The sequence below is a fragment of the Manacus candei genome, unplaced genomic scaffold (assembly GCF_025592945.1).
Source record: "Manacus candei isolate 608988 ecotype Guabito, Panama unplaced genomic scaffold, ASM2559294v1 h1tg000094l, whole genome shotgun sequence".
In the NCBI taxonomy this organism is placed as follows: domain Eukaryota; kingdom Metazoa; phylum Chordata; class Aves; order Passeriformes; family Pipridae; genus Manacus; species Manacus candei.
The window spans coordinates 709,714-728,814 of record NW_026138142.1 but is presented as its reverse complement, the minus strand read 5'-3'; positions in this window follow the sequence as shown (position 1 = coordinate 728,814).

The window sequence follows — 19,101 nt, the reverse complement described above, 5'->3', positions numbered from 1 at the left end:
GGCCAAAATTACATTAGGAAAGTGCACGTTATGCTCCATTTCCCTCCAGGAAAGGGAGGTAAACATAGGCAATCTGGACTGGGAGGGCCAGAGCAGAGGTAAGGAGGCAGCCAGCTCCCAGCATCTTTGCTTTCAGTGTGCTTTTCCTGGGGCTTCTGCTGGATTGACCCGTGGCAGTTTCAAACAAAGATAACAGGACCTCTCCTGAAATTATCAGAGCCCTTTGCTTTCATGCCTGTATCCACATATAAGAAAAATTTGTCTTATTTGAGAGAGGTAGCTGGGCCTCAGCTTTCCAGGGCAGGCTGCTGGGCTCTGTGCAGACAGACACAGGCTCCTTCTGCCCGAGCCTCTGAGCAGGCGTGTGAGCTTGGGCACAGAGCCACACTCATCCAGCTCCGTGGCTCCCAGACAGGGGCTGGCACAAGTCCGGTTGGCTTGGAGCACGGGCAGGGTGAGCTCACATCTGTCTGCACCTGTCTGTGCTGACAGAGTTAAAATTTGGGGTGGAAAAAGAAACAGGAGGAAGCCTAGGAGAGCGCCTCTGAATCCACCTGGCGCTCACAGCCGCAGTGCTCGGAAGTCGGGGGGATGCTGGGGTGCAGCCACACACACTGCAGGAGCTGGATCCTGCCTCTGGAAGAGAGAGAGGGAGGCTCTGGAGCCTTCTTGTTCTGCACTGCCAGCAGGAACTCAGCAGGAACAACAGCTCTTGCAGAGTTTCTGCAGGCAGCCCATACACCCGTTTCTTTCCCAAAATGGCAATAGAAAAGTAACAATACAAAACACCAAAGAAGGGATATTGTATTCTGCTGAATTCCAGCTACTCCGAGAAATGGGAAGCACAGTGTGGTTGTTGCCTGCTGAAGGAGAGACAGAGAAGGCATCTACGGAGAGGGAAACAATATTTGTGGTGAATTAGCACTGCTGACAGAGGTACCTGGTACACGGGGCTGGTGGAGGCTGTTCCTTCCATCTCCAGGGAAAAGCAGTGCACGGTAAAGCTCAGTGGCATTTTGAAATACTTGTAAAATCAGAGCAGCACAACCTGAAACTATTATTAACCAGTTAGTCACAGTGCTGCTAATTGCCAGTCACCTTATACCAGGGAACTTGGGCTAAGGAACTGAGCTCAGGACAAACGACCACCTAATTTAGGCCCCCATTAGTCATCACAGCAGCTGAAATTAGGTGCCTTGACTCCAGCAGGACAAGCCAGGTCACCTTGGTTAGATATTTGAGCTTCACATGCAGAGAGTGAGTAAAAAAGCCAGTCTGCTTTCTAGGGGAAAGAGTTACTGGGGGGATGTAGCCAGTGCTAAATGTTGTGTTTGCCATTGCTCCCCTCCCTTTCCCTCACTGAAGCTCGAGCTTTTACCTCAAGGCTGCCCATGGAAACTGCTGTCCTTTGGGATCTTGGCCCTGGAGGAAACTCTTTTATTGGGTGCCAAACTGACCTGGGCCCACTCTTGTTTGAGAAAGAGTGGCACTAAGCTGAGCAGAGCCTGCAGTGCCCTTTTCCTGCTCCCTGAGCTGCTGTGAAAAAGATGGGCAAAGAGTTCACCTCATCACTGTGTTTCTCTTTGTCAGTGTCTTCTAAGTGTGCCCTTGCAGTGATCTTTCAAGTTATTTGTAGGATTTGGCCTAAATCTAGGTTGGAGAAGAGCTTAGGTGGGAGACTGAGCAGGGCCCCTCGGAGATTAGGCAATGATGGTGGTTTAGGCAGTGCTGTCTTTGGCACTTCTGGAACTAAGGTGTCTAAATTCTGTCTAAATTCTGTCTAAATCCAGAGGTTAAGTAGCAGGGATAAACTCTGACTACCCTTCTAAAAAAGCACTCAATACATAAATTGCTCCTCCTGCCCACAGACAGCTGCATTGTTTGGTTCAGTGGCTGAAGGAAGCGGGGTCAGGTGTTTCTTTTGTGCTCAGTGAAATGATATCTGTGTGCCCGAGAAGCTGGAAGGGATATCTGAGGCCACTGAGTTCAGCCCTTCACTACTGCAGACAAACATGATGTAATCCCTTTCATTACATGGGCAAACTTCCATTCTAAAAGTAGTTAGTTTTGCTTGTTTTCCTTTTTTTTCCTCCACTTGATTCACTTTCCTGTCCTCCTGCAGTGAAGTTATGCCCAACCTTACTTTTAGTTTTTGAGCCTGTGTTTATTTCCTGCTAGTTTTCCTCTTATACTCTTATGTATAGCCTTTGTCTCCACATTTTTTCTATTTCTGGTGAGATGAAATCCACAAGAAGAGAGTTCAGTATCTCTGCTTGTGCATATTAACTACTCAGCCCACTACTGCTTGATTAGACAATTTTGAGATACAGGCAAATGATAATTACATTGGTCACAATACATTTAACTGAACATCTGAAGTATCCATTAAAGAGAAAACCCTTCTAGAACAAGAAGAACTTTTATTTTATTAAACAATTTAGAATTTGGTCATATGGCTCTTGAAGATACTTATAGCAGAATTATAAAGTAGGTTATTTCACTTAGTGTCACTTTACATTTTACCAGTTGGAAGATCTGCAAAGTGTTTCACAAGGCAGAGATAAGTCCCCTGGAACCTTCCAGTTCCATCTGAAAAACCTGGGCCTCTTTTCTCTCCCTGAGTCTTAGCTCAGTCTTACCAGTGATGTCCCAGTCAGCCAGAGCCCCCACCAGCAATCTGGCATCTCTGTGCTCTTCATCTCTGTCACATCGGACTTGAGAGATGGTTTGAAGCCAGTTTTGTAATGGAGGTAGAACAGAAAAGCAAAGGCTTGGGAGCAAAATGATGAGGGTAGAAAAAATGTTTTCTAACTGTGTGCAGGTGACTGTGGTTAAAAGGAAGTGTGAACATTTGCTGGCTTGCCCAGCACAACAGAACACTGCGAGCCGCCTTCCCTTGTGATACATTCAAGGCAATTCTAATTTGAATTTCTTTCCAAGTAAAATTTTAAGCTTGTTTTTTTTGATCAATTTAACACATTGGTCCCTGGGACATTCTGCTCAATGGCTGTAGAGCTGCTTCTTTATCCCATCCATGCTCAAAGCTTGGCTCTCCCCATCAGCTACAAGATGTAAGAACTTGGATGAGTGTAACCAGCACTACGTAGGTTGATTCAGAATAATACAGGACTGGTTGGAATTTGTGTCCCTGAACTATCAGCACTGCATGCATAGATTACAATCACAAGGAGCCAATCTGAATTTATATATATGCATAATCAGCACTGCATGTATTGATCCACAACAATACAAAACCAATTTGCAAACATCCCACATTTCCTATGGCCATTTGGATATCTCGATTCCATGTGGATGCCTTGACTCATAGTTTGTTTGGAATGGTCTTCTCTATAGGCCAATTCCATGAGTAGTTGCACGGGTACATGCAGATCCTGGGTGCACTGACTGTCTCTGTAAAACATTTTCCCATCTCCAAGGGTTTGGCCAGTGCTCCAGGCCAGCTCAGATGTGGCGTGGCTGCAACCTGGGAGCAGGCTACTGGAAAAAAAGTACGAGGGATGAGCTGGGAGAAGTTCCATTGGCAATTGACCCCTTCACTTGGGAGCTGCCAGGGCTCCAGGCCTCAGCCCTGGTCCTTGCCTAAGTGATGCTGCAGCTGCACCTGAGCCTGGCCACGTCCCTCACTGACCTTCACCTTCTTGGCTTGATCTTGGAGCAGCCTCATCATACACCCAGGCTGGCACTCCCTGACCCTGTGCACAGGGTGGTTCATGTCCATGAAGCCCAGAGATGTTGTCCCTTCGCCTGCTCCAGGTGTTTTGGGGCAGGGAAGGCACAGGCACATCTCCCTCCCACTCAGGATTAGCAGTACTGGGCCCTGTTCCTGAGCAGGCACCTGAGTGCTGTGGTCATGTATCTTTCTATAAATAATTACTTCATCACTCACAGCCTCTTTTCATCACCTCTTTTCCCTTAGACTGATGACTGTTTTGGGATGGAAGGCTTTTTTCCTCACTAGCTGGACCAAGGCCATTCAACGGAGTGAGCAGCAGGAGGTACTGAAAGAGAGATACTGTTAGCACTGTTTCCACACGCCCAAAGACTGATCTTTATGCAGCTGAGACTACAAGGGATATCCCTTAAAATAAAGGCCAGCTTATTACCCATCTTCTCCGACTCCTGTGGAACTAAATATCCTGAAGTTGAGAGAAGCTGCTGCACAAAGCGTCTTTATAGCTCTCAGTGTGCCTTCTTTGCTGGCTCCAGCTGCCCCTACACTCTGTTTTTCCTCAGTCTTTTCTTCAATATTTTTTCCAGTTGACTTAGTTATTACAGTACATGGACCAGACTGAGGAAAATACACTGAAGGTTGGAGCTGGCAGAGCAGGGAGAGCTGCGAGGGAAGTGCTTTTGCCATCCAATGACATCATCTGAGCGTTAATTGGTCACATTCCCGTGGATGGGAGGCACTGGCCGGTGTCCTTGGGCTTACTTCCGTGATACAGAACAGAGACAGTGCCTGTCTCCTGCCAGCCTCTTTCATTGCCAGCCTTCTGGCAAAGCTTAGGACATTTATAAAAACAGTACAGTACTTTATTTAGCCTCTAGTGAGAAAAAGTCACTTCACAGCTCCAGTTTAGGCACAAGGCACTAACAAGCAGATTAAAAAAAAAAATATCCCTTACATAAAAACATTTCAAATGAATACATGAAAGTTGATTTGTATTCCAGATGACCTCGCAAACCAGGAGATTGAGCTGCGCCTTTTATCTCCAGAGAAATGGGTTCAAATCCTGATTAGCCCATAGAGGAAATTCCATTTAATGGTCTAATTTTGGTGGGCTGAAAAGCTGTTCCCTGCCTAGAACCACCATCTATTATGGCGTGATTGGCAGTCTGTGTTCAAGACAGAACAAGAACTTCACCTCATCTCTACTCCTATTACTTCACCCTGCCATCAGCTCACACTACCTAACCCTCTGCTTCCAAAGAGCCTGAGAAAACAGAGAGGGTTTGCAGCATGAACAGTCCCCACAGCTGTGCCTGCAGCTAATGGGGGCTGTGGTGGTGCCAGGAGAATGGAGAGGTGCCACAGGGGAGCCTGAGAAAACAAGGGAGATGCTGGAGGGAAGTTTCAGTGGAAGAAGATGGAAAGTAGACAAGAAGGGGAGGAAAAAGGGAATGAGGATGGACAGGGAAAGGATGCATGGATAAGCAAAGGGTGGGATGAAGGTATATCCAGAGCTGAAGGCAATAAAGCAAAACAGGTATAATTCTGTCTAAACAGCAGAAGGAAACATCAGCTGTGGGAGGGAGTCCCTCAGGGCCATGATGTCCCTAAATGTTCTCACTGTGTCTGGTGGTCCTGGGTGGTACAGAAATGCCCTTAGTCCTCAGCAGTACTGTTGTTTTCCCAAGTCTTCATTCCTCAGAGCACGAAAAACAGTTCTGCAGGGGAGCAGAAAATCTGCAAGACAGATCAGCAGCCAGCTCAGGCCTCCATCCCACCTTTGCAGAAGCCACAGATTAGGAAAAGAAAGGCTCATCTCCAGTTTAGTCAGTGCAGCACTTCCAAGTCGTTTGGCTGTTCTACTGCCAGTGGGAAAAGCCCAAGTGGGGTCCTGCCAGGTGTTCTCTACAGGCACAGCAAGTGGAGAAAAGCAGCAGGAATTTGCACTGTGACACTGGTGACCCTTATGACCCCGTTCTGTGCAGGGCTGTGAGCTGACACAAAACTTTGTCACGCTCAGGTGGGTGCAGAAGTGGATGAGAACCTGTAGGTGAAGGCTATGAAGATACTGCTGCCACACCAGGGCAGCTTTTCAGCCAAACCTTGATGTTCTCTTTGTCCTTTTCATAACCACCTTGGGTATGAGAACAGGGAATGTGGTTACAAAATACCTGTTTGGGATGGTCTTACTTGGAACAACAAAATCTGAATTTAAAAGGGCATTGATAATGGGGAAAAATGCTGTAAAATCAGCCTGATGGTTAAATGCAAACCACAAAACTTAGAGAGGAGAAATACAAAAAGAGGATTTCTCAGCTGGGCAGCAGCATCAGGAGGGACTGGGGGTGTGGAGGGGACAAAAGTCTAAGGACAATATCAGGTGTCCTTTTCTGGCTGCAGTTCCACCAGCAAGAAAAGCTGCTCTCCATAACCCTGTTGCTCATCATCTCCTCCCACATCAGGTTTCAGCTTCTTCATATCTGCTTATACCTCAGCCTCAACTGGATCTGTTAAACTGGTGATCAGAAAAGCCCTGTTATTTGAATTATTGCCTCTAACCTGGCTCGTTTACCCAGATTGTGTTTGGGAGGGATCCTCTGGCAGTTATGCAGTTGACCTGGGAGGGGGAGAGCCTGCAGCTGAGGGGTGGTGATAAGCAGCTGGAGTGGGTGAAAAGAAATAAACTTTTCACCCAGCTCAGCTGCAGGCAGAACAGGATGTGTGACTGCAACCTAAGACATAGGAGATAATTATTCTACTCCACTTGGCACGGGTAAGGCCTCAGCTGGAATAGACCGTCCACTTTTGGGTACTGCGCTGCAAGAAAAATGTACACAAACTGGAGAGAGTCCAGGGGAGAGACAGGAGAAATATCAGAGGCGTAGAAGGAACAACCTAGGAGGAAATGTTGAAAGGATTGTTTGTTTAGTCTGGGAACAGCGGACTCTAAAGAAGAGCTGTGATAAAAATCTTGCAATATGTTAAAGTTTATTGTAAGGAGGATGGTGATAAATCTTTCCCCGTGCTCACTGGGGGATAGGGAAAGAAGGAACCAGCTTCATTTACAGCTAATAAAATTTAGGTTTGACATTAGGAAAAACTTTCTAGATAAGAGGGTGATGTAGTAAAGCCAGCCAGGGAGTGCATGGGTCTTGTTAAAATTCACAAGGGTGTTTTATTTTAATAATGAGCATCGAAAGGATAAAGATGTTTCTTGTTTAAATAACTCTTCTGGGCTAACGCCTGGGACTGGGTTTCCACACGTCGACAGTACAACCATGTGGATGCACTTGCAAGAAATAGCTCTTGGCTTGCAAGCTCCAGGGCAGACACTCTTTTTCATGATCAGCGTGTACAAAACCCAGCAGCTTGTGACTGATCTCTTGTTGAGGGATTTCTACATATTGCTGCAATGCAAACAAGCCATCACGGAACACAAGGATTTGTATAAAATTTTACAAATACAGGAATAACCTTTCTCTTATGATTTCATTTCTGGCTCCACTGTATTTTTTTCCTTGCAGGTTCATATCCTATATCTCTAATCCCTTCTTTGTAGATTTGCTGTGTGTGCACAGCCAGAGATATATCCCCGATTGCTGTTAATCCTTTGAGTGTTTCTACATTATACAGCATATGTCCAGGGAAAGTTCTGTCGTGAGGTTTAATGGTACTCACTGATCCTCCAGCGACACTCCTGGAAACAGAAAATCACACCATTGTGTTTCCATCTCAGGGAGTTCTCAGGCTGTGAATTGGGTTTTTTTTTTTCCACAACAGAGAAGCAACGAACCTCCGAATATTTTCAGAGGTTCAATCTAATGTGTTTGCAAACTTAGATATAAAATGGAACGCTGGCTTAGAGGCTGGATGTGGAGGTATGAAGATGGCACACAAAGGTCCCACACTGCATCTTTGGACTTGCCTATGACTTTGCAGAGGTCAAAATCTATGGCTGGAGCTGGTCAGAATTTTTTCTTGAGGCTTATGGTAGAATGTGGGGTTTTCTTTTGAAATAAACTCCACCAGGGAATAAATATATTTGCTACCAGGAGGGTGGTGAGGCACCACAACAGGTTGCTCAGAGAAGTCATGGATGCCCCATCCCTGAAAATGTTCAAGGCCAGGTTGGACAGGGCTTGGAGCAACCTGGTCTAGTGGAAGATGTCTCTGCCCATGGCAGGGGGTTAAACTAGAGGATCTTTAAAGTTTCTCTCAATCCAAACCATTCTATGATTCTATGAGACTAGTCTTAAGTGGTTTGGATTTGAAGTGTAACTTCAGGTATGAGGACTTTGGATTTTCTGCTTCAGGGTTTTAGTTTAGTTGCAAAATCTGTTAGAGGTGTTTCACTTTAAATTCCCGATAAATGTGCTTCACCTTCATTCCACCTTGAGGTAATTTATCTGTAAATGAACAGTAATCAAGAAACCTGAAGTCATGTGGGATGCTTCTAATATTTTGAAGATAAGTAATATTAAGCCTAAATCACATTCAAAGAGTATATTAATTAGAATAGTAGAGCAGGACAAATCAGTAAAACAGAGCATACAGTTAAACAGGGTTACAGTTGCTTTGCTTTCTGCAAAAGCACAAAGCACCCATGGGGTATTAATTACCATATTAATTAATATTTTTTTACAGTTCTTTCCAGAACATTGGTGTCTACAGCATCTGTTGTGAAGAAGCAAGAAGTGGTCAGACTTGTCTACGAAAATAAACTGGGAAAGGAAACCATATGTCAGGAACCTCCTGTTAGGACCCCCCTCCTGCTGGGGGCTCTCTGGGTCACGGGAGAACTCCTGGAGATGGTTCGAACCCACAGTTCCAGAGTGAGCCTTCTAACCCCTAACTCTTGGCAGTTCTGCAGGGGATTAGGATAACTGCGTGCTCCCAGGTCTTCCTGTTAGAGCAGCAGCAACATGAAAGGTTTACTGGGACAGAAAGAGAAGACAGGGACAGGTTGGAGGGAGGAGAGGGAGAACTCATCAGCCCTGATGTAGATATTGAACAACTGGACTTCAAAGACTGCATTAGTCACCCCAGGTTCCACGTACAGTCAGTGGAGAGGAAAAGGAACTCAAGAGAGAGAGATTTGTCTCCTTTCAGGACAGGAAATGCCTGTTTCCCTGCTGCCTATAGGAGACATGTAGGTACTTGGATACTTAATACATGAAGTTAGCTGAGGTGACCTTGCATGGCCTGTTGGTTATGGCACTCTGCTGGGAGGAGGGATCCTGAGCTCTGGCCTCTGCTTCAGGGACTTCTGATGGAGTTTGTGCAGATTGCAGGTCATAGTGACACAGGGAATAGTGAAGGCAGTGTCCCTTCTTTCTCCTGCTGAGGAAAGTGTGTTATCCCAGGAGGTGAGTGTGTTATCCCAGGGGCTGAGGCACCACTGGGGAAAGTAGGAGATGTGTATTTGAATGTTCTCTACAGGAGAAGGAGTTTGCTCCAGGTACTCCTTCCTGGAGAGTGATTTGACCATTAAGCAACTGCCTCAAATTGGGAACCACCTTCTCTGCAGTCCCTGCTCTGTGTCTGAGGCAGCAGCGACTGCCATTACCTTTCAGAAGGAGGAAGACCCTGCCACCGAGGTCTTGCCATGACCCAGCAGCCCTGACAGACTGGTTGGTTCAGGGGGTTTAGGCTGAACAGCAATTTCAGAGGCCCATGGGACTTGGAAGTGAGCTGGGTGCCGAAATTTCCAGGCTTGTCAGGCCTGGGGCTCTACCTGGGGAGGAGCACGAAACGTCACAGTTACAAAGATTGGCTCTTCACTGTCCATACCTGACATCTGGGCAGAGCAAACCCGACATCTGTCCCACAAGGGTATCAAACCAAGCTCTTGCTGGCTTCCCCTGGGTTTCTGGCAGCCCTTTGGACAGTCCATGGCAGATCACAGGGATGAGGCACCAGCTGAAGGGCTCTGGGTGACAGCTGCTCCAGGGCTCTGCTGTTTTTCCAGAGCCTTGCAGCACACCAGGGCAAAAGCCTTGCAGGCAGAAGGCTGTGCTGTGGGCCGGTGGGAGGGAGAGCAGGAGGAGGAACGACACAACACATTACAGCCAGGGAAGAGAAAAGGATTCTGCATCAAGGATTACGTAACTTTTGACATGTCCTATATATCACAACCCAGTGCCAGGGAGCTGATGCTGTGCCCTGCCACGTTAGCAGGGCTTACTTTTGACAATCACTGTTAAATGACATTCCTGTCTTGTCAGAGCTTCTCCAGTTTCATGTCTACTTCGTCCCTGTGGGGCAGCTCCTTGGATCCCGTGTGCTGCGTGGCACCAGGCTGGAGCTGCACGTGGCACGTGTGTGTGCCTGGGCAGCGCCAGGGGAAGCTGCTCTTATCTCCCACTCCAGCTCCTTGCAGAAGGAGGGAGGACTGCAGACGAGCCCTTCACCCCACTGCAGACACAGCACCCATTAGGACCTGGTTTGCATTTAATTGCACCTCAGGAATAGGAATACTCATTTGGGAAGCAAAATCCTTTGGCACTGTAACCAGACCAAACCCATCCTTGCTGGCTTTATGGCTCCTGATAGCTTTTCCACATTTCACATGGGACTGAGCTCTCAAATGCATTTTACAAACTTGACCAACTCCCTCCAGTGTCCGCTGGGGTTTGTTTTCCCACTGATATTTTTCCTCATTCTAAATGAACTCCACACCTCGATTTTTTTTTTCATTATTATTATTTTTTTTCAGCGGAGAAACGGGCAAGTGAAAATGCATCATGTGTAAGGTCTGGGAACAGCACAGAGGCAGCCATTGCAGGGGTTTGGCACCTCGCACGGGAATGAGCACATGCAGGTAGAATGTTATTCCACTGCTCCTGCTGAGAGCTCGGCAATTTGCTCTCTGCTGAATCCTAAAGTCGAGAAAAAGCAGCTGGTTAAGGTGGAATTTGAAAATCAGTCATAAGATAAACAGGTTGCAACATTAAGCACTCTCCAAGGGAAAAGCAGTGTGCAGCATATGTTCTTACTTTGGAAGATATTTAAAAAAAAAAAAAAACACCAAAACTTTAATGGACTCTTTACTGGCTTATGCTAGTGGAGCTGTTAATTAATTAAATAACTATATGTGAATGGCATCCATTGGGAAAGAGCCTCACAGCTTCCAGATGCCAGTTATTGGCCCCATTATGGGCCTAAAACTATTACAGTAAATCATTACATGCTCCAAGATGAGCTGGCACACGACTGCTGTGAGGAAGGATGGAGCTATTCTCACTTGTGCCATTTTGTGCCAGTTTTTATCTAGTGAGATTAATTAGTACTTTTAGAAGTGCAAGTCAGAGCTATAAAATATTAAAGGGTATTCCATCAATGGAGTGGAGACCTGCTTAAGCAAGGCTTTTAAAACTTTGGATGTTCATGGATAGATAGAAGTTGGAAGAGATGATGAGCAACATCTGATTTTGATTTTTTTTTTTATTTTATTTCTTTAAAAAGGTCAGATTTATAGGTAGTGGGACTGCATGAAGTCTCCTTTGTGTGCTGTGGGAATACTCAGAGGAGGACATTAAACTTTATCACTGAAGTTCAGGTGCCAGGTAAGCAAACAGTTTCTCAAGCCAAACCCAATCATTTAAGGCACTTATTCCAAATAGAAAATCAACCAGAAAGTATTAAACAACCTTTTAGCCTGGATCCCCTGTTGGGAGGGGAATGTTTCCTGACATTGGATGGCAGCCTAGAATCTATGATCTGGCCTAGAAATGACTCTTTTTTTTTTTTTTTTTTTCCTTTTTTAATTAATAAGCTATAAATTTTCACCCCAAATGACCACTATGGACCTCTCTGTCTTTTTAGGCTGTGAGAGGGAAAACCACTGAGTCACCTACATCATTGCTTGGCCAGACAGAGCGTCCTTTGAAAATCCTCTTGCCTGCTCGGTCTGTTCTGAGCCCAAAAGCCGAGTACTGAAGAGGCACTCCAGGGACTGTTTATACAGTTTACCCAATAATTAGTTCTTAGAGGCATTAATTCATGGGCAGACACTTCCTCTGAGAAATTATTCCACAGCTGAAATTCCTCCCACAGCTGGACGAGGCAGGCTGAGCACACGGGCCTGGAGATTTTAGTCCATCCTCTGGAGCCTGGGAGGAGCAGTGCCCAGGGATCCCTGCCACTGTCCTCTTGCTCCAAGCCCTGGACTGGACCACTTGTGAACTCTCTTGCCTGAGCCTGAGTTCAGGTGGGGTTCAAGCAGGGCCAAAGGGGCCACGGGGCTACAGGGAGCCCAAGCAATGCCTTTGATGCTGCTGATAACCAGCAATAGCCCTCCCACGTGGCCCCGCTGGGGCAGATCGAGAGATGCCATCACTGATAGACCTCTGCCGCTCACCACAACAACCTGTTTGTCCAGAAGGACAGACAAGATCTCCCACGGCTCAGTGGGAAAGTGCCCTGGACTGCTCCAGCACAAAGAGCCTCTGCAAATGCCCCCGGGACACGTGCCAGGGTGGCAGAGGGGCTGCGAGGGAAATGCAGCGCTGCTGCTCGGCCACTCGCATCCAGGTCAGCCCAGCCCACCTGCTCAGAGGACAACATTCCTTCCCTACACCATGGTCCCACATTGTAACCAATGACTCTTTGTCATGGGTAGAAAAATCAAGTCTTTTTTGGTTGGGAGGAGTCACAAGAGAATGGGTATCTCGGGAAAACCAACCTCATCTCGCTGCTTCTCCTAAAGCGAAGGTAAGGCCACAGTCAGAAGCTCCATTCACACAAATCCTACCAGGAAGTGGGACTTGCTGCATGAGAAGCGCATGAGTAAGGGTGTGCTGACTAACCCCCAGTTAAAGGGAATAAATTGATTTATAATACGAGCATGACAAATTGAGGCACCGGTCTTGCAAGTTGGGCTGTGTGAGCAGATCCTGGTGTCCACGTGGCTCTGGTAGGGGCCATTAAGGCTGAGACGTGGGAGCTGTAGTTGCCAAACCGGGAATATAGCTGGCTTGACAGCAAAAGGTTGGAAAGTTTGTGTTTATACGTTTCTGATTTGGGTGGGAGCCATGGGACCTACAGCACCTCAGCTGAAGCCCAAGGACAGACAGCTGCTTTGTCAGCAGGGCAGCCTTCCCCAGCGCGTGTGCTCCTAAGAAAGCACGGCCTTTACTGGTTTTAAATGAAAACAAACAGCTTTTAGGACCTTGGATCTGATGAGGGGAGTGTCATCATGTGTCCAACACAAACAAAAACTGGGCTGAGCCAAGACTAGCCCAGTGCTTGTCTCCCATTCCCTGACTGTAAACACAAGAGACTCCTCTTGGCTTGTGTGAGAGTGGGAGGGAGCGCAATCACCAAGCAAAATACGTTGTTTCTACTTGATAGTTTAACGTTACATAGGCAGCAGTTGTGCTTTTCTACAGAGCACACTCTTCTACTCTGTGGAGTCTTTGACTGGCCTGTCCTTGCAGAAAAGAAAAATAAGATAGGAAAAATGCAGCTACTTTTTTTTTTCTGTGACACAGATTATTACATTTTGTTGGATTTTTTCCTGCGCAGAACATTAATACCAAATATACCAGTGTGACCTTAAGCCATCAACACCATGGCTCATGTGTTGGGTGGGAAGTGACCAGGGCATGAAGAGTACAGAGGGCTGGGGAGAGACGATGTTTAGATCATATATTTTGATCCAGAACAAGGTGGAAGTGAGTATCAGTCATCACAGGCTGGCAACAGGACACTCCTCTCTGTGCAGTGAGCCTGTGGGAACCACTACAGGCCTCTGAATCACAACGTGAGACAAAACCACTGCCAGCCTGACATCCTTCTCCAGCCATCACCACCCGGCTCTGCCTGTGCATGTGCTTTCTTAATGACTACAATAATTTTTTCACGCCCTATGTTCTGAGCTATTTGGGAAAGACATAGGAAAAAAGAAGACGGCCACATATAATGATCGTACAGTTCATGGTGGATTTCAAGTTTCCAGGTGGAGGAATAATGGAGCAGTGTTGGAAGTCTGGTTCAGTTATGTGTGTTCTGGCAGACACAGCTGGGGAAAACCTTTAGGTGTAGATGCAAAGTCCATTTTCGCTTTGTAAAGATGTATGCACACCCTTAACTTTAAAGGTATAAATTTTCCCCTTGACTTCCCTGGAACTATTCATGCATTAAACATATGCATGAGCCTTTCTAGAAATAGGGAATATAAATGAGGCTACCAAAATAGTTAACCAGAAATACTTTCTGTACAATGGAATAGAAAAATTTGCAAGAGGTGTGCACACAGGAGCTCTTAGGAACAGATAAAGGACAAGGCATCGTTGCTGGTGTACGAGCGGGTGTTTCCAGCTACCTATAGAGCAGACTAGAGTGCAGTTTGCATTCGTTACATTAATTAAGCAATTTACTGGAATTTAGCATGTGGCAGGTTGGCAGGAGGCAAGTTTAACTTGGGTTGTGTGGCTGAGATCCTTTCATTGCGTTGACAGCCCCGAGTCCTGCCAACAGAGCAGCGCTCTCGGCAGTGCGTTCCTGTTGGTGGCTTCTGTGCTAAGTCCAACTTAAACAATTCCACTGGGGCCTGACAAAGGGAATGGATAAAAATGAACAAGGTCTGCATTACTTAAGCAGTCTTTTGTGGGCAAGACATCCAGAGCCCGGTCATAAGTAATGAGTTTTCATTTGAGGAGTAGCTTCTCTGGGTTAGTAAGAATTCTGTTAGTTATTAACCTCTAATTATCTTTTTTAATATTCACATGGGAAATGTTTCTATTTTTATTGTCTGTATCTGTTTCTTCACATTGTTTCAGGCCAGGTTTTTTTGACAGGTTTACTGTTTGGGTTATGCTGTAGTCATTAGGATTTAAATCTATAGGTTGTTCTGGAGTTACTATGGCCCATTTGGGAACGTCAGTTACACAAACTTCCAGCAAATAAGCAACATTGTGACTTGAGCTGGGGGTTGGAGATGAACATGAACCCAGCCTACAGCACTATCAAATCCATTTTTGGGGTGAAGGCCACTTGTTCTGGCAAAGATGCCCTGTACTCAAGCCTTTTAGACCAGTGTTTGCTAAACCATCTTAAAACAGACCTTTAAGTTTTGTTGTTTCGTGGCAGAAGTTTGGGCAAACTGCATTCTCACCTATATTCTGTGTTTCCCTTGATGCATTAAAAATGAGTACTTAAACAAGACCATCAACTGAAAATCTACAAAAAAGTAATTCCTTATTCAGGAGTACTTGAGGCCTTTGTACAGTTGCAAGGGATTGGGGGAGTTTGTTTCTTTGTATCAAGACTACACTCTGACCTCTCTTTTCTTCTGCATTCAAAACCTAATGTCACCCTGCCCAGGATTATCTGGATCTGCTTTTGAATATCAAGACCAATGAACTGGTGAGAAGGAAAGCTGTGGGGAAACAAGGCAAATCCAAAATGAGATGAGGTTCCATTCTCTACTCCAGTCTCCACTTGTATTTATTCTGGTTTACAGCGGGCTTCTTTTGGCAAGGACAGATTCATTGCTTGAGCTTTGGCACAGCATTTCAGACAGGGAGGAGATCTGGGACAGGAGACCACAGAGTAAGAAAATGTACCTTGCATTCAGTTTTCATTGAACAAAAGGATTTCTCCATTCCCTTCGAATGTTCTCTTTCGTATCGTGATGGCTTTGCAAGATGAAATGCCTTCTGTCCTATCTGTGTGTTGCTGTTGTTCACAAGAGTCCTAGAGGCAGCCAAATGTATGGTTTAGTGTGTGGATGAATTAACATTTTAGTTTTAGTACATCCTACCCCATAATTATACTGAATTGGTTTTGGAGAGACTGAAAGCCTACCTGCTCCCCCAAAATAATGGGTTTGGCTTCAAATAAATGACAAGACAACAGTGACACTGAAATCCTCCAGAGCAGAGAATAGCCAGGACCAATTCTAAGTACTGGGAATTCAACAGGTTTTGATATTTGATGATTTCTTATCCTAACAGAAAGCATTTTCTTTTGTGTCCCCTTTATTTTCCTAGAAGCTAGACTTTGCTCTCAGAGAAAAGAGGTCGTAGGATCAAAAGATCTAGAAAATCAGCCTTGTTGTTCTGTGTCTGCATTTTTTCCATCTTCAGGCTCTAACTCAGCCCTGCTGTTTATGTAAAAGTGCAAATTCAGAAGGAATAGTTCAAAGTTTGACTTTTGGCTTTCAGAGGCTGCAGAATTCTGTTCTCTTTATATCCAGTGTGTTCATTTAAATATCTGTCTGCAGCCTCACCTGCACTGTGTTCAAGTACTCCCTCCTGTTTCTCCCATTGTCCGTGATATTCTTGATCAATCCATGAGGGAAACAGCACTGTTGTGTTATGTGCAGCTCAAACTGGAGTACAGCTTCAGTCCAGAAAACAAACCCAGAGATTGTCCCTTCCTTGCCTTTGGCCTCTCAGATCTCCTGGGGGTAGGATACCACACACATTCTATGACTTACCAGAAGAGGAAGTATTGGGAAATTTTGTTTCCTAGAAGAGATAATAGAAGTGGCAATAAAACCCAAACCAATAGAGAAAGAAAAGCCTGTTTTGAAATCTTGACACTCTGTTATGCTGCTCTTACTCTTTAATATTTGGTTCATGGCCAGCACTGCCATGAGGGTTGGGTGAAGTGTCACCGAGACTGGTGGATGCAACCTCTGTCCTTCATTCTCAGCAGCAAAACCACTTGAGCTGCTTTACAAAACAGAAGTTGTTTTAACACAAAACACAGGCATGAGATCCCAGCAGAGCAGAGCCACGAGCAGAGCTACAAGATTGGATCAGTATGAGAGAAAGGGGTTTCCTTGGTGGTTTCTGTGCTCTGTGACAGAGGTCAGGAGTCACTGCCACCACACTTAAGCACTGTGCTCTGGAGTGTGGCAGAGCCTGCTCTGCCCATGCCAGGAGGAATGCCAGCAGCAGTGCCTTGATCCAGGAGCTGAGCTGGACCTCCCAGCAGGTGCCTCCAGGTGAAAAATCTCCTTTGGGCTGTGCTGTGGTGGTCAGTCACTGGGGTGATTTACTGACACCAGTGTGAGCTGCTCTGCAACCTGAGCATGCCAGAAATTCCCGTTTCCACCACAGAGAAAGCTGATTTGCTACTGTAGCCCAGTGAAAATCAGGCACATTATGATTTCTCTTCTGAGTCCAGGGGTGTCTCACTGACTCCTCTGCCATGGTGGGAGATGGAACCTTTCCTGAGCATTTAGCAGCCAGTAGAGCCTCTGGGAGGCCAAGCAATGGATTATGGGCACCCTCTGGCAGGCACTAGGCAGCTGAGACCTGCCTGCCTCCAGCTAGCACTGACTGCTCCTTGATCTAACTGCACCTTCGGGAGCGAAGGAGGGAGTTCAGCCAGTTGTTAGGATGCTTATGGAATCCCACAGGACATTTCCACAAAATTGACAACTGTACTAGCAAGTACTTTTTTGTGTCTGCTCGAGGGACTGGGATGTTTAAGTTATTATCTGCAACAAGGACTTCAGGCTTAATATGCTCAGAGTGCTTGTGGAGGCCATATAATCAATGGGAAGGGTCACGTAGTGTCAGCCAGCAAGATTTGTTGTGAACAGGATTGCAGAATAATCATATTTGGAATGCCTCCATGGATTTTAAAGATGGTGAGCCCTTTCCTTTAACTGCACAGGCTATTCAAATTCCTGGCTCCACTGGCTTCTGTAACTTCATTGACTATGCAACTGGTCTATAGCATTTGCTTAGGGGATTCATAAATTTTATTAAAAGCATCATTTTTTTTCTGATGGGTGAAAATACAAGCACCTGTATAATTTCACAAAATGTGATTTTATTGTCAGAAAAGTGCCATTGATGCATATGGTAATCAAAGTGCAAGCAGTGGCAGGAGTATCACTGCAGAGCCACTAAATTAAGGCATTAAAATAACAGATGAGGGAAGGTTCAGCCATGACCTTGTAAGTGAATGCTTCTCATCATGGGCAAGGCTGCTCAACAGCCTGGGGGATGGAGTTGCCTCCCACCACCTTCCCATTTCCCAGAAGGAAGGGACCTTCCTTCCCAGAAGGACCCAGAAGGTCCCACCTTCCCGCTCCCACATCTCAGCTGGAAGGAGCTGTGACAGGAGTGGCAATATGTGCTGTTCCACCAGGACAGGCTCAGAAGAGTTCAGAGGAGCAGAACAGCAGCTCTAGTGCTGTCTCCTCTCCGGCCTGGTTTTCTTCTTCACCGTGGCCATGGGCTGCTCCTGCAACCTCCAGACTCTTTTATAGTCTGTTGTTTCCAGCTAAGCCATTCCTCGCCACTAAGGGCATTTTTCTACAGGCTCTGGAGAGAAATGGAGCCCTTTGCCTGCCAACTTTTGATGACCATATGGCTTTCCTGTTTCCCATGTTTTAGCAAAGCCTTGAGGAGTTTCCTAAACAGCTTCCCCTCTTCTCTACCCCTTTGCCTCTCACTTCCCTCCTCACTCTGGGCAGCAGTTAACACCCAGCTGCTGGATGGTTTGGCTGTGTGAATTGACAGCCCTGCTGGATGATAAATTAACAAGCCCTTATTCATTATTCAGCTTTGCGACAGTTTTTATAAAATACTCCTCAATTTTATACCCCAGAGCCTTTTCCCATTTGTGCTCTACCTTGGAGACTCTTTGCCATCCTGAACATGGAGCACAAGAAACCTCCATCACTCCAGGGCTGGTCTCAGGTGCCCAAGACCAGCCGGGCTGTTTCTCCACTGCCCCGCATTTCACATCCAGCAGGGCTGTACATGGTCAGCCTTCAGAATGGAACCCGCTGAAGTCCAGTTAGGAAATGGCATCGTATGTGCACTGCTACAGCCTGAATGTTCATTGGAGGCATGACCCTGCCCATGAACCAAAGGTATCCTGCTTTTTGAGGAAGGCCAAGGCAAGCCCAAGAAGTGACACACCGCTGGAGTTCACCAGACTAACACCTCCCACTGTTGTGCAGCTGGAGTGGCACAGCTGCCACTGTGCAAAGCAACAAGAAGGTTCTCCTGACCTTAGTATGTTGGGGACAGGCCAGAATAATTTATGTACCTAAAAATCCCATTTTATATCCCCTGGGAAGATGGTTGAACATTTTTGTTTGGTTTTTTTTTGTTTTGGGTTTTTTTTGGTTCTGCTAATGCTGTTTACAGCAAGTTGTGGGTCTGTGGGACTAATCTTACCTGTGCCTTGTGAACTATGGTGTTCCATGTGGCATCTTGTTTACTTACTCCTAAAGTTGATCAGAAAAAACACCCTGGTAATGTTTTGCAAGAGTTGATAAAACTGCCTAAGATTTTACTGGGAGCCCATGGAGAAGTCGGGATGGAGACAGAATGGTCACTGATGGAGTTTGGGCAGAGGCTTTGAGATGCACTTCAGAGACAGCACTGCCACTGTAGCATTGTCTTCTGTCTGAGCAGTATGAGACTGTGCAGATA